The sequence below is a fragment of the Lolium rigidum genome, chromosome 7, assembly GCF_022539505.1.
Source record: "Lolium rigidum isolate FL_2022 chromosome 7, APGP_CSIRO_Lrig_0.1, whole genome shotgun sequence".
NCBI lineage: Eukaryota > Viridiplantae > Streptophyta > Magnoliopsida > Poales > Poaceae > Lolium > Lolium rigidum.
In genome coordinates this window covers 186,587,191-186,602,608 of record NC_061514.1, presented here as the reverse complement: position 1 = coordinate 186,602,608, position 15,418 = coordinate 186,587,191, and positions in this window count along the sequence as shown.

Below are 15,418 nucleotides of genomic sequence, written 5' to 3'. Positions count from 1 at the left end.
AAGCTCCGCCGGAGTTCTCCACCACCACCGACACCACGCCGTCGTCTTCGTCGGATTCAAGAGGAGCTACTACTTCCGCTGCCCGCTGGAACGGGAGGTGGACGTCGTCTTCATCAACAACCGAACGTGTGACCGAGTACGGAGGTGCTGCCCGTTCGTGGCGCCGGAACCGACCGTGATCAAGATCTTCTACGCGCTTTTGCAAGCGGCAAGTGAACGTCTACCGCAGCAACAAGAGCCTCATCTTGTAGGCTTTGGAATCTCTTCAAGGGTGAGACTCGATACCCCCTCGTTGCTACCGTCTTCTAGATTGCATCTTGGCTTGGATTGCGTGTTCGCGGTAGGAAAATTTTTGTTTTCTATGCAACGTTATCCTACAGGCTTATCTAAAGGTACAGCCGTATAGGCATACAACACTCAGCATACACCACTGCATTAAGCTGCATTCTAAGTTTTATGGTCCTTTTCGCATTCTGGAAAGGGTTGGGCAAACGGCTTATAAACTACTTCTGCCTGAGACATGTAAACTGCATCCAACATTCCATGTGAGGCAATTGAAAAAGCACATTGGACCTGTTGCAGTTCCTGAACCTTCTCTGCCACTGGTTGATGATCATGGCAATATTCAAACTGGACCTGAAGTTGTGCTGGACAGAAAGCTTGTTCCCCGCAAGCAAGATGATGTATTTGTGCCAGTGGTTCAATGGCTAGTACAATGGATCAATCTTCCTGCTGAATCAGCAACGTGGGAAGACGCCACATTCATTCAGAAGGTCTTCCCAGGCTTCAAGCCTTGAGGACAAGTCTAGTCTCAGCTCGGGGGAATTGTCAGGCCCAGTCCTGAGGCAGCAACATCATCGTCTCGCCGCTGGAGCTCCTAAGCCGTTGATCAAGCATCTAATGGCTATGACTTAAAGTACCTTTATTGCCAGCTCATGTGAGCTCTGTTCTTTTATTTTCTCTGTCGTCTAGCGATTCATTGTAATGGCTATAAGGCCAGGATTTGGGAGTCGTCTTCCCCATCTTTTCTTTCTGGGTTCTTACCCTAGCCACCGTGTTCCGGCTGGCAAGCCATCTACTTGTAAACTCATAATTAAATTCGGCCAAGAAGGCGTAGCTGGCATCTCTGAATAGTCATCCCAGTAGTCTAGCCTATCAGGGTCCCTCGCGTCTGTTCATGCCTCGCCCGGGACGGAGAACGGAGAGGAGGCACGGCAACGGGAGGTCCCTTACCTCTTCTGCAGCAGCTCCGCGCCGCCCTACGTCGAGATGATCAAGGAGTCCGACGGTTTCGAGGTGGTGCTGCTTGGAGACGAGCGGGATGGCGCACGGGTGACGGCCAGATTCGATGGTGTTGGATAATTAGGCACAATTTCCATGATTAATTCCAGAATATAAAGCATGACGAAAGTAACTACTAACATGTGAAACTCGAACATACTAGATGCGGTGATCAACATGAACAGTAGCGAGCAAACGGTACAACATCCATCGCTAAACAGATCGAGATATGTCGCATGTACCGATCTGGTGGAGGTGGCGGTGGAGGTGTAGCAGACGATGTCGCAGCAGTAACGTTGTTGATGACAACGTTGTTGACGACGGTAGGCAGCACCGCCCGACTTGGACGGAAGGCGACCCGTGATGAAGAGCTTGAGCAGTCGCGCAGAGCGCTTCCCAAAAACCTAATTCGCCCTCTCCCGTTGTCAACATCCGAATTTTTAAGTCCGGATGCCCTATTACATCATACATCGCAATCCCAGGAAGATTGTTTTTGCGAGACATAATAGTAAGCAGTTCAGAGTCACCATTTATTACAACACATAGAGTCTTACAACAAGGGATCACATGATCCAATATTACACAAATATATTGTTCAACATCACAAATACATAGCGGAAGCGTAGTAGTAGTGGACTATCTATTCCACAGGCAACGCTTGACGTTAGAAGACGATCCTAATTATCGTAGACGTCCTGCTGTCCGTCATCCTGATACTGTTGCTCCTCTTCAAAGTCTGGCATTTGAATAGCCAGGGCAAAGCCATGAGTACTTTTAAAGTACTCGCAAACTAACTCTAAGATAAAAATACTCATTAAGTGTAAGGGGGTGCTAAGCTCTAGGTCTATTTGCATAAAGCCAAGTTTTAGTTTCATAAACCTTTGGTAAAAGCCTAAATCCTGTGCTAAACTAACTCAAGTGGGAACATTAGTGTCATTCCCACAACTCATTATAGTTCACCATAATGTCACCCTTCAATCCACCATCAAAACATTTTAATGATAACGGAGATAGTATGGCCTTTCCAATTGTCCGTAACCGTGGACACGGCTATTCGAATAGGTTTAACACTCGCGAGAGGTTGTACTCTTGTGCCACAACTTTTGATTACATCCGTCGAGGATAACCCCGAATCATCGTAACACGGTACGCGGATCATCAACCATAACCTTTCACTTATATATGCTAGTATGAGCACCTCTCCCCATGAGCTTGGCCTCCCGGTGGAAACCGCGGTCAACCGGGAACTGCACAGGGCTTGGGCCGTACATTCACCTCATTCTAAACATCAGTCCACACTTAACGGAGGCAGCCGCAGCGTAACCCCTATGATGTTTGTTCAGAGGGAACCCATACTAAAATACACAAGTTTCTAGTTAAGCCCTACCCATAATCAGGTATTGTGGGGGTACTGGTAAATTTGGAAAGGTATCGCATTCGAGACTCAATCATCAATTTTATCAAAAATCCCCATCTTCTCTTTTTCAAATCCACCTTCACTTTACTTCCCTTCAAAATTATTTCACTCCACCATGTTCCCATCTAGAGTAGTCAATTTTAATTGATTAGCACTAGCAACTATATGAGGGGTGCTATCTTGTTTGAGTGGTGCTAAACTATTCCAGGTATGGTTCTACTCTAGACCAAGTGAATCATAAATCAAAAAGTACTTTGAAATAAATAAGCAAAAGTAAATGAGGGTAAAAACATGGGATAGGAAATACATAAAAGTAAAGTGTGATGGTGCCTTTGCTCTTGTAGAGCTAAGCACTTGTGTTTAGCAAGGGTTAGCTTGCCTTGAGTTGAGTAGTTCTCAAAGGTTTCTTCTTCTTCGGCAAGTAGTCCTCCTCCTCTTGATACTCCTCGTTACTAGCGTCTATATACGAATACGAGGTATAAATACTAAACCAACTCACATACTAAACTAGAAACACTCAAAAGAGTTCGCACTCTAGTCCTATTATCAATCAAACATGGCATGGTGAGTTATTTGATGAATTCCTATTTAGGAGAAAATAATTGTCCTCTCATGATTGCTATTTCCAAATTTTAGTATGTAGATCCATAGAGTAATTCAATTCCTCTCATTACCTCTTATTAAAATTTAATCTCTGCATATAATAATAAGGTATGAAATATAAGTTGACCCAAGGTCAACATTTCATATCTATTATATGTGAGTATAATTTAAGTGAAGTGCTACACTTCACATAGTTTTAATACTTAACATTTAATGAATCAAAATCTCTAAGTAGTAATTCTCAAGGGTTCATTAGCCTAAGTCCTTCCCCCTGGTTATTAGTACTTAGGATCAAGATTTAAATGAGGGGTAACTCTCATATTAGGTTTGGGTTTGAATTCCATTTTTAAAATGCTCCAGAAATGACTACATAGCCATTTTATTTGATCCAGTCCATGATCATACAAACAACTGGGTTATGTTATAGCATAATCAATTAGAGGACATCATTTGTGATTTATTAGAGTTGGAATTACTTCAAAATCTCTTCTGGTTGAAATTTAAATAAAGTTTGAATGTTCAAAAGTCCCTGTCTTGTCTTTTTTATCAGATTAAATCTATTTCGAAAATGAAGGTGAGGCCAGTGGCATGAGCTAGACAATTTCATGAGCTTTCTATCTATATAAAATTGGTTAAATTTGGTGTAGTAGATGTCGAGCTATTAAATTTTGAAGTTAGCATCAGTATTTGAATTTGAACTAATTGGATTAATCCTATTTGAATTTTTGGGCCGGCGGGAAAAGCTAACGGGCCGAAACGGTTTAAAACCTCATCTGCGCGGCCCAGCACGCATCTGGTGCGAGTGGGCTGCCTGACGAGGTGGGGGCCAGTCGTCAGTGCCTCGTAACACGCCGAAGCGGTACGAGCGAGTTAGGCCATCCGATTAGATCAGCGATCAACGGCTCGTGTGCGTCGTCGTCCCCGGCGGGATTCCGACGAGGTCACGGCGGCGATGGGGGTCGGAGGGCCTACCAGGGTTCCCGCGGTGTTCTACTGGTGGCGAGGCGACGTTGTCGAGGATGCTGAGGCAGCTGGTAGCAGTGGCGAAGCTCGGGGTGGCGCCAATTGTCGACGGCGATGTCCTGGCTCCGGCGGCTCCGATCTTGAAATTGCTTCTCCTCCGGCAGTAATCGAGCGAGCTATGGTGGTGAGGATGATCAGTGGTGAGAGGGGAGTCGAGTGGTGTGAAGATAGCGTGCTGGGAGTGCCTCTATTTATAGGGTCGAGGAGTGCCGCGGGGTGCTGCAAGGGCGCGGCCATGGCGTGGCGTTTCCGGCGAGCGAAGGGGCAAGTGAAGGACGGCATCTCGTAGGCGTCGTATTGGAGATGCTCAACGGCTAGCTAGCGCAGAGATAGGGCTACGGAAACGCTCGAGTTTTTGCGGTGATCATCGCAGTACCCGCGGTACGTCGGCGACGAGGACGACGGTGACAAGGCCCTGGCGCGTGTTTGAGTGTGTCTAGGCGCTAGAGGTTGTGGAGTGGCTACTCGACGCGGCGGTAGGGATGCAGGGCGAGGATGGCCGCGATCAAGTGGGCGACGTACTGGCGCGGCCAGTGCGCGCTCACCGCGTGCACGGGCATGTCCTGGCAACATTTTGGCATGCTCGTTCCAGCTCATGCCGTGCGTTGGCGATCGAGAGAAGGGTACAGGCTGAGTCCTTGTGATGCAGGGATGCTTGAGGACATGGAGAAACGACGAGGGGGAGGCCAGGGAGAGGAGTGCCAAAGGTGGCCGGCATGGCATTGTTTGGCATATTTTAGGGTTTCTCCTCGACTTTAATGGACCATGCAAGTACTGGACTAGAGGCAGGGGGTGTAGGGGAGGCTGATGATCACATTGCCAAAGGGGTTTAGGTCAAAAACTGGTGGATAAAAGCATGTAACACTAATTCCGAAACTGCTGCCACTCTGTTCGACAAAATGCCCGCATGAAACTTTCTTTTGAATTTTGAAAATCTCTTTGGTGAATCTCATTTATATAATTAGAGTGAAGTATTGGTGGTGGTGGTACTCAATTTGGAAAAGATTTGCAGAGTTTCAAATTTGGGGTCATCTTGTTTTTCTTCTCAGATCCCATTTTGTTCCTTTAATTCTGGTCAACCTAGTCAACTTTAGGGAGGGTGGTCAACATGAAAAGTACTCATCTTGACATGGTCTTGGATGACCTGGCTTTAGTTGACCTTGCTTAGTTTAAGAATTGAGAATTACGAGAGAGGTAAAGAGGTGAAGAAAATATTTTTGTGTTAAGTGGCCATTATCATATGTAAGATGATATCTTGATTTCTTTTGATTTGATTCTTGATCCAATGATGCAAAAGTGTTAGTTTATCATATTTAAGTGTTTTAGAAGCCATGGGGCAAGTAATTGTGGCCTAGGTTGAAGAATTGCAAAATGGCATAATATGTATGTAAGGGAAAATAGGGGTTTTTCCCATTTTCTTTATCTTTCCTCAATTTAGGGTTTGGTGATCTTGGTTAAGGTTCTCATAGCAATGTTAACACATATTAACACTCATCATAGCAATTGCACAAAGAAAATCACTCAGATGCATATATCTATATGTGGCACTATATGCATGGGAAAAGTTTTTGTTAATTGCAAAATTTGAGTATCTGAAACTCTCTCTTGATCTTTATTATTGTTAAAACTTGGGATGTTACAAACCCTTCCCCCTTACAAAAGATCTCGTCCCGAGATCTGAGAAAACTAGGTACTAAAGAGATCGGGGTACTCAGTCCTCATAAAGTCTTCTCTCTCCCAAGTGGCTTCCTCCTCGGTGTGGTTACTCCATTGGATCTTCAGGAACTTGATACTTCGGGTACGGGTGGTTCTGAAGGCTTCTTCCAGGATGCGAATAGGTACTTCGCGGTATGTCAGATCTGAGTTGATATCCACAGCTCGATGGTCAATGTTCTTGAAAACCTCGGTCTTCTCCGGTACCTCTAAACACTTCCGGAGTAGCGAGATGTGAAACACATTGTGCACCGCTGACATTTCTTCCGGTAATTCCAGCTGATAAGATACTTCTCCTCGGCGACTCAGGACTTTGAAGGGTCCGACATATCGGGGTGCAAGCTTCCCTCTAAGCTGGAATCTCTGCATTCCTTTAAGAGGGGACACTTTGAGATATACGAAATCTCCGATCTCGAAGGTCATCTCTCGGCGTCTCTTGTCGGCGTAGCTCTTTTGTCTTGATTGGGCTGTCTTGAGGTACTCGCGGATCTTGTGAACCTTCTCTTCGGCTTCTCGGAGAATATCTGGTCCAAAGATTTGACTCTCTCCTACTTCCGACCAATTCAGAGGGGTACGGCACTTCCTCCCGTACAAGGCTTCGAAGGGGGCCATCTGCAAGCTGGCTTGATAGCTGTTGTTGTAAGAGAATTCCGCATATGGCAAGCAGTCTTCCCACTTAGATCCATACTCTAGCACACATGCTCTCAACATATCTTCTAGTATCTGGTTGACTCTTTCCGCCTGTCCATCCGTTTGTGGGTGATAGGCGGTGCTGAAATTCGGACGAGTTCCGAGTCCTTCATGTACTTTCCGCTGAATCTGGAGGTGAATTGGGATCCTCTGTCAGATACTATTGACTTCGGGGTTCCGTGCAGGCTGACTATCCTTGAGATGTATAACTCTGCAAGTCTCGGTCCTTGATAGGTGGTCTTGACAGGGATGAAGTGGGCGACTTTGGTTAGTCTGTCGACCACTACCCAGATGGAATCATTTCCTTTACTAGATTTGGGCAATCCGGTGATGAAGTCCATTCCTACCGAATCCCACTTCCACTCTGGAATCTGTAGGGGTTGCAACAGTCCTTGTCAACACCCGGATTTTTAAGTCCGGATGCCTATTATGTCATTCATCGCAATCCCAGGATAATGTTGTTGCGAGGCATAATAGTCGAATATCACAGTCATTATTTATTACAAGCCATAGTGTCATACAATCTTGAATCACATGATTCATATTACACAAATAGTTGATCTCACAATCAACAACATACATAAGTTCATACATAGCGGAAGCGTAATAATAACGGGACTCTCTAGTCCACAGGCCAACATTTGACGTCAGAAACCCCTAGTTGTCGTAGGCGTCCTGCTCGGTCATCCTCGTGATAGTTCCGTTCCTCCTCGTACTCCGGCCATTTGAATAGCCAGGGACAAAGCCGTAAGTACTTCAAGTACTTGCAAACTAATACTATTGTAAAATGCCCATGAAAGAAACTAAGCTCTAGTTTAACTTGCATAAGCCATATTTTAGTTCACAAGCTTGGATCATGTACTAACTAACTTAAGTGGGAACATTAGTGTCATTCCCACATCATTGGTTCAATACCCAAAAAGTCATCAAGTCACCATTCATTTTTACTAAAGCTTTCAAAAATCTGACACCGGAAACTGTATGGCCCTTCCAACCGTCCGTAACCGTGGACACGGCTATTCGAATAGATTTACACTCTGCAGAGGTTGCACACTTGTGCCACAACATTTGATTTCATCCGTCGGAATAACTCCGAGTCACCGTAACACAGTACGCGGATCATCAACCATAACCTTTCACTTACACATCCTAGTATGAGCACCTCTCCCCATGAGCTTGGCCTCCCAATGAAAACCAACTCGTTAACCCGGGAACCGCACAGGGCTTGGCCGTACAATTTCACCTCAATTCACATCCTTTCTCAACAACGGAGGCAGCCTCAAGCATAACCCCTATGATGTGTGTTCAGAGGGAACTCATACTAAAATCTATAAACTTCCAGTTAAGCCCTACCCATAATCAGTGTATTGTGGGGGTACTCCAAAAATTGGAAAGGTATCGCATTCAAACCAATATCAGGTTTTTATCAAAAATCACCATCTTCTCTTGTTCACATTCAACTTCAAACTCTTCAATGGAATGCTTCATCATTCCAAGGTTTCAAAATCAACCATTCACATGCTCCCATCTAATATAGTCAAATTTTAGTACTTTAGCACTAGCACTACATATGAGGGGTGCTACTTTGCTTTGCTATCTCTACTCATCTAGTAATTTTGTTCTCTATCCCAATTTTAGTTCATCTTTGGAAAACACAACAAGTAGAACTTGTATGGTGTACACATAAGATAGGCTTTGTATAAAGAAAGGTAAGAGTCATGTGCCTTGCTCAAGGAGAGCTTTGCACTTTGCAAGAGTATTATCTTGCCTTGATAGTTCTCTAGGTTTTCTCCTTCTTCTTCAGGGTAGAATTCTCCTTCCTCTTGATAATCTCCGGTGCTAGCGTCTAAATTTGAATACGAAGTATAATCACCAAACAAGCTCAAAAGCTATTCTACACACATTATTACTTCACACAGTACTATACTAAGCACACACATAAAATAAGTAAGTGTATTGGTGGGTGACTTGAGGAAAATGATTTCCTCTTATTCATATGTGATAAGTAATGCTCATATAGTGTTTGGGGAATAAATTCCTCTCATTGAAATCTTCTTAAGATTTAATTTCTCCACAGCAATACATGAATCCTATGTTGACCCAAGTCAACCATTCATCATCATTATTGGAGAAAATGATTTAAATGAGGTAGACCACCTCATACTATTTAAATAACACTACATTTGATTTAAAGCTCAAGTAATTCATATAAGAGAGTTGGGACCAGGGGCCCAAACATCACATGAATTCATTTGAGACAAAGATTTAAATGAAGTAAAAATACTTCATAAGATTTACATAATAGTTTTGGACAATATCACTTACTAAACTAGCCATATTGTCCATTAATTAAACTAGGGTATGATCATGCAAAGTGACCACACCATTTTCTTGCAGAAACAATTAGTGTAAGTCAAATGTGAGCTACTAGGAGTTGGAATTAACTTAATATCTATTTTGGTTGATTTTTAATAATTATTTGAATATGTAAAAGTCCCTGTCTTGTTATTTTTATCACATTTATTTTACCAAGATTCTGACCATGGGACCAGTGGCATTAGTTAGATCTTTTTCTTAGCTTTCCAACAACATAAAGTTCATCAAATTTGGTTTAGCCAATTTCATTCTATTGAATTTCAAAGTTGGAACCAGTATTGAAATTAAATGGATTTGGATAAATCGAATTTGAATTACTGGGCTACGCGGGAAAGCTAACTGGGCCCAAACGTTTGAAAACGGCCCAAGGCCAGCCCACCACGCATCTGTGCACGCGGGGCCGCCCGACGGTGGGCTCCACCCGTCGGCGACTCATAATAGCCGAAACGGTATGTTTTAAAGTGGATCGTTGGATTAGAATGAGATCGGACGGCACCGGGCCATCGTCGTCTCCGGCGAGATAGGTTCACCGGCACGGCGGCGGTAGGGGGTCGGAGAGCTTACCGTGGCTCCAGCCTAGGGTTGGGCAGTGTGCTCGACGAGGTTGTAGACGACGGCGAGGCGCCTCAGTAGCAGCGCGGCGTCGCAGGGGCGGCCTCCTTCTCCGGCGATTGCTGCAGGGCTTCCGCGGCAGTGAGGCGTCGATTGGCCTTGCTCCGGCGACGATTGGAGTGGCTACTGGTGCTAGACGAAGCGGTGGTGAGAGGTGGTCATGGTGGTGTGCTTGGATCATCAAGGGGAGGTCTTCTTTTATAGGTGCGGGAGGGGTGCCGTGGGTGCTGTGGCAAGTCGACAAGGGCGCGGCGTCTCCGGTGAGCTAGAGGGCTAAGCGACGACGCGGTCGTGTTCACCACGTCAAGGCGGTCCTTGCGAGCGTCAACGGCGCGGCAAATGGGGGCGTACGACGGTCGGGCGCGTCCGTGTACTGCCGCGACCGTGGCGGAAGGAAACTTCCTCTCCGGCGGCGGTAGACGCTAGGGGGTGACGCGAGCGTGTCCGGCGAGCTCCGCGTGGCGAGAGAGGTACTACGGCGCGCGGATATGGTCGGGTACGGCAAGATCTGGCGAGTGCCGCGTGGACGTGTCCGTGCGCGTCCGTGCACTGGGTGACGTCGCCATGCCGTTGGCGGCGTACCCGGGCGTCCCGGGCGCGCGGCGTCCGGGGCTTGTCGGCGTCTCCTCGACCAACGGCGGGTACGGGCGATCTCCCGGGATCCTGGGCGACGTGTTGGACATGGTGGCCGTGGCGATGGTGAAGAGAAAGAGAGGGAGGCGTGTCGTGGGCGACGTGGCCGGCATGGCCATGGCTAGGCCATGTTTGGTCGTGTCCATGGCGTGCTCCGGCATGGGCTTGGTGTGGGAGGGTCCGGGGGTCAATGCTGAGGCAAGTGGTGAGCAAGTGGTGGCCTGGTTTGATCACATTTCAAAATTGGTGATCTTCCAAATGTTTCAAAGTCTCATCTTGGCATGCTTCTATCTCTTGATCCTTGATGAATTTGGGGTGATGATCTTTACAAAAGTTGTTCACCTTGTTGAGTACTTGGATGACATACCAAGAGTTGAATTTGTTTGGTTTGGAGAAATTTGAAATAGAGAGGCTCAAAGTAGGTACCGGACTATAAAAGTCGAAAATGACCATTATCATATGTGATCATGTTTTCAAATTTGAAATTGGTTTGAAAAGTAAATCTTTGATTCTCAAAGTTGTATTCACTCTTTAATAACATAACACAATTATTGGTGAAGATCAAATGGGTCTAAGATCAAATTTACAAAAATGATATAAACCATATGTTAGGGTTTTTAGGGTTTTTCTAATATTTGACTTCTTTCTCTTTTTGGTGAATTTGGTTTATGATGATCACTTGATCACTCTAGGGTTTTGGAGTTCAGCACATATTCTAAGTAACAAACATCATGGCATAACACTCAAAATGCACAAGTCCTATGCAGGGTACTATATGCAAATAAAAGTTTTTGTTGGTTCTAAATTTTGGATAATTGAAATTGTTCTTCTTCCTTTATTTGAAAATTGGGATGTTACAAACCCTTCCCCCTTACAAAAGATCTCGTCCCGAGATCTGAAAGAAATTAGGTACTAAAGAGATCTGGGTACTCCTTCTTCATATCTTCCTCTCGTTCCCAAGTGGCTTCCTCTTCGGTATGGTTGCTCCACTGTATCTTCAGAAACTTGATGCTTCGGGTGCGGGTGGTTCGGTATGCTTCTTCCAAGATGCGAATCGGCACTTCGCGGTATGTCAGGTCTTGGTTGATATCCACCGAACGGTGGTCGATGTTCTTGAACACTTCCGTCTTCTCGGGGACTTCCGTGCACTTCCGAAGGAGTGAGATGTGAAAAACGTCGTGCACAGCCGACATTTCTTCGGTAACTCCAGCTTGATAGGATACTTCGCCTCGGCGACTCAGAACTTTGAAGGGTCCGACATATCGGGGTGCAAGCTTTCCTTTCAGCTGAAATCGCCGCATTCCTTTCAGTGGGGATACCTTGAGATAGACAAAATCTCCGATCTCGAAGGTCATCTCTCGGCGTCTCTTGTCGGCATAACTCTTCCGTCTTGATCGCGCCGTCTTGAGGTACTCGCGGATTTTGTGCACTTTCTCTTCGGCTTCACGAAGAACATCAGGTCCAAAGACTTGGCTTTCTCCGACTTCCGACTCAGTTCAGGGGGTACGGCACTTCCTTCCGTACAAAGCTTCAAAGGGGGCCATCTCGTAGGCCGGCTTGGTAACCGTTGTTGTAGGAGAATTCTCGCGTAAGGCAGTGCAATCTTCCCACTTGGATCCGTACTCCAAGCACGCATGCTCTCAACATGTCCTCTAGTATCTCGGTTGACTCTCTCGGTCTGTCCATCGGTCCGCGGGTGATAGGCGGTGCTGAAATTCGGACGGGTTCCTAGTCCTTCATGCACTTTCTCGCCGAATCTTGAGGTGAACCGCGATCCTCTATCCGACACTATCGACTTCGGGGTTCCGTGCAGGGCGACTATTCTAGAGATGTACAGCTCAGCTAACTTTGGTCCTTGGTAGGTGGTCTTGACAGCGATGAAATGGGCTACTTTGGTCAATCTATCCACCACTACCCATATAGAATCGTTGCCTTTGCTGGATTTGGGCAAACCGGTGATAAAGTCCATCCCCACCGAGTCCCACTTCCATTCCGGGATCTGCAAGGGTTGCAGCAGTCCTGCGGGTCGCTGATGTTCTGCTTTGACTCGCTGACAGATATCGCACTTGGCAATGTAGCTTCCGATCTCCCTCTTCATTCCATGCCACCAAAATTGTTCCTTCAAATCTTGGTACATCTTGGTACCTCCGGGGTGAATAGAGTATAGGGTGTCATGAGCTTCCTTCAGAATGACTTGCTTTAGGTCTGAGTCCGACGGTACGCAGAGACGTCCTTTGTACCAAAGAACTCCGGCTTCATCTACAGTGAATCCTGGGGCTTTTCCTGCAACTATATGGGTCTTGATTCCGTCAATGCCGGCATTTCCCTTCCGAGCTTCCTTGATCCGACTAATCAAGGTGGGTTGTAGCTCCATGCCGGCTAAAAATCCTTCACCGACTAACTCCATTCTGAACCGTTCAAACTCCCGGTATAAACCGGGTTGTTCTTCCGCTATCATTGAGTTCAACCGACACGGCAGCCTACTCAACGCATCCGCTACCACATTGGCCTTGCCGGGGTGGTAGTGGATCTCCATATCATAATCCTTAATCAGTTCCAACCATCTTCTTTGCCTCATGTTCAGCTCCTTCTGGGTAAAGATATACTTCAGGCTCTTGTGATCTGAATAGATCTCGCAGCGATTACCCATGAGGTAATGACGCCATACCTTCAGTGCTAAAACTACGGCTGCGAGCTCGAGGTCATGGGTGGGGTAGTTCTGCTCATGCTGCTTCAGTTGCCGGGACAAATAAGAGATCACCTTGCCTTCTTGCATAAGCACACATCCGAGACCAATCTTGGATGCATCGCAGTATACATCAAAGGGTTTGGTGATGTCCGGCATGATCAGAATTGGGGCTGAGGTCAGTCTAAGCTTGAGTTGTTGGAAACTCTCTTCACATTTGTCCGTCCATTCGAACTTCTTGTCCTTCTTCAACAACCGGGTCATTGGTCGAGCGATGCTCGAAAAGCCTTCTACAAATCTACGGTAATATCCGGCTAATCCAAGAAAAGCGCGGACCTCGGTCTCGAGTGGTTGGGACTTTCCATTCGGCAACGAGCCTTGATCTTGGCGGGATCTACAAGCAATTCCTCCTGCAGACAAGATATGTCCCAGGAATCCAACTTCCTTTAACCAAAACTCACATTTGCTGAACTTAGCATACAGCTTATGCTCTCTCAGGGTTTCTAGGACAGCTTCTAGGTGTTGTTCATGCTCTTCCTCAGACTTGGAATAGATGAGGATGTCATCGATGAAAACGACAACAAACTTATCCAAAAAGTTCATGAAGATTTTATTCATGAGATTCATGAAATAAGCGGGGGCATTGGTCAATCCAAATGACATGACATTGTACTCGTACAATCCATATCTGGTGGTAAAGGCAGTTTTGGGAATGTCCGATGCTCGGATTTTCAGCTGGTGATATCCAGTCCTGAGGTCAATCTTTGAGAAAACTATGGCACCGGTCAGCTGATCAAACAGATCTTCTATCTTTGGCAACGGATATTTGTTCTTGATGGTGACATCGTTAAGCTTACGATAGTCCGTACATAAACGACTGGCACCATCTTTCTTATCTACAAACAAAACAGGTGATCTCCAAGGTGACGCACTTGGCCTAATCAGACCTTTGGCTAACAGTTCATCCAAGCTTGCTTCTTCAGCTCCACGAGCTCTGCCGGGTTCATGCTCGTAGGCTCTCCGGGCTATAGGTCCGGTTCCGGGAATTAACTCGATGATAAACTCGATATCCCGGTCCGGGGGCATACCGGTAAACCCTCCGGAAACACATCGGATATCGACAAACGACCCCGATTTGATCCAGAGTTGGCTTGGCTACGCTCCGGTTGCGGTAAACTTTCTAGGTAGCAGCTCGTAGACATGTTCCACTAAGATACCGGTGCTACTCGGTCATGGTGATGGCTTTCTTGGCACAATCAATCATTCCATGGTGTTTCGCCATCCAATCCATTCCCAGCACTACTTCCAAACCTTTGGTTCCCAAAATTATCAAATTGGCATAGAACTCTACTTCATGAATTCTCGATGGGTACATTTTTACAAAATTTTCTCGGCTTTAGTGGTTGATCCGGGGATTTGAACTATCATGACATGTTTCAAACTGAGGGGTTGAATTTTACTTGTTGATGCAAAGTCTTCAGTGACAAAAGAATGAGATGCTCCGGAATCAAACAACACTCTGGCAGGTACTGAGTTGACAGGAAACATACCCAGTACAACATCTGGTGCTTCCTGGGCTTCTTCGGCATTCATGTGGAAGAGACGGCCGTTGCGGTTATTGGGGTTGTTGGGGGCGAACTTCTTTCCAGAGGGAAACGCGGCGTTGCTGCCGCGCAGGTGCAGCGGTGTTGCCGGCGAGCTTGGCGAGTCTCTTGGGGCACTCGTTGGAGTAGTGTCCCACCACCCCGCACTCATAGCAGGTGATAGTGGACTTGTCCTTGGTTGCGACAGAATAGCGTTGCTTCCAGTCCTTGGAGCGGTGTTGGTGTTGTTGTTGTTGTTGTTGTTGGGAGCTCTGGGCGGAGCGCGGTTGAAGTTGTTGTTGTTGTAGTTGTTGGTGTGGCCTCCTGGCCTGGAGTTTCCTCCACTCCGGTTCTGATAACCGGGGGCGAGTTCTCGCATAGGGGGCTTGTTGTTGTTTCTCGGAGTAAAACCTCCGCTTGAGCCGGGACGATACCTCGGGGCATTGCTAGGCCCACTCGGTGCATCATGCGGCGTTTGCGGTTTTCATTGGCTTGGTTCAACTTGCCCTCCATCCGGATGGCGGAGTCAACAAGGGCTTCGAGGTCGGTGAAGGGGATGTTGACGAGAACAGTCCGCATCTCATCATGCGATCCGTTCAGGAATCTCTCTTGCCTCTTCTCGCAGTATCAGTCTCATCGGGGGCGTACCTTGACAGGGTAAGGAACCCTGTCGCGGTATTCCACCACCGTCATCCTTCCTTGCTTCAGTTCACGGAATTCATCCCGCATCTTCTTGATGAGACCCGGGGGCACATGATACTTGCTGAACTTGAGCTTGAAGTCTGCCCAAGTCATGAACTG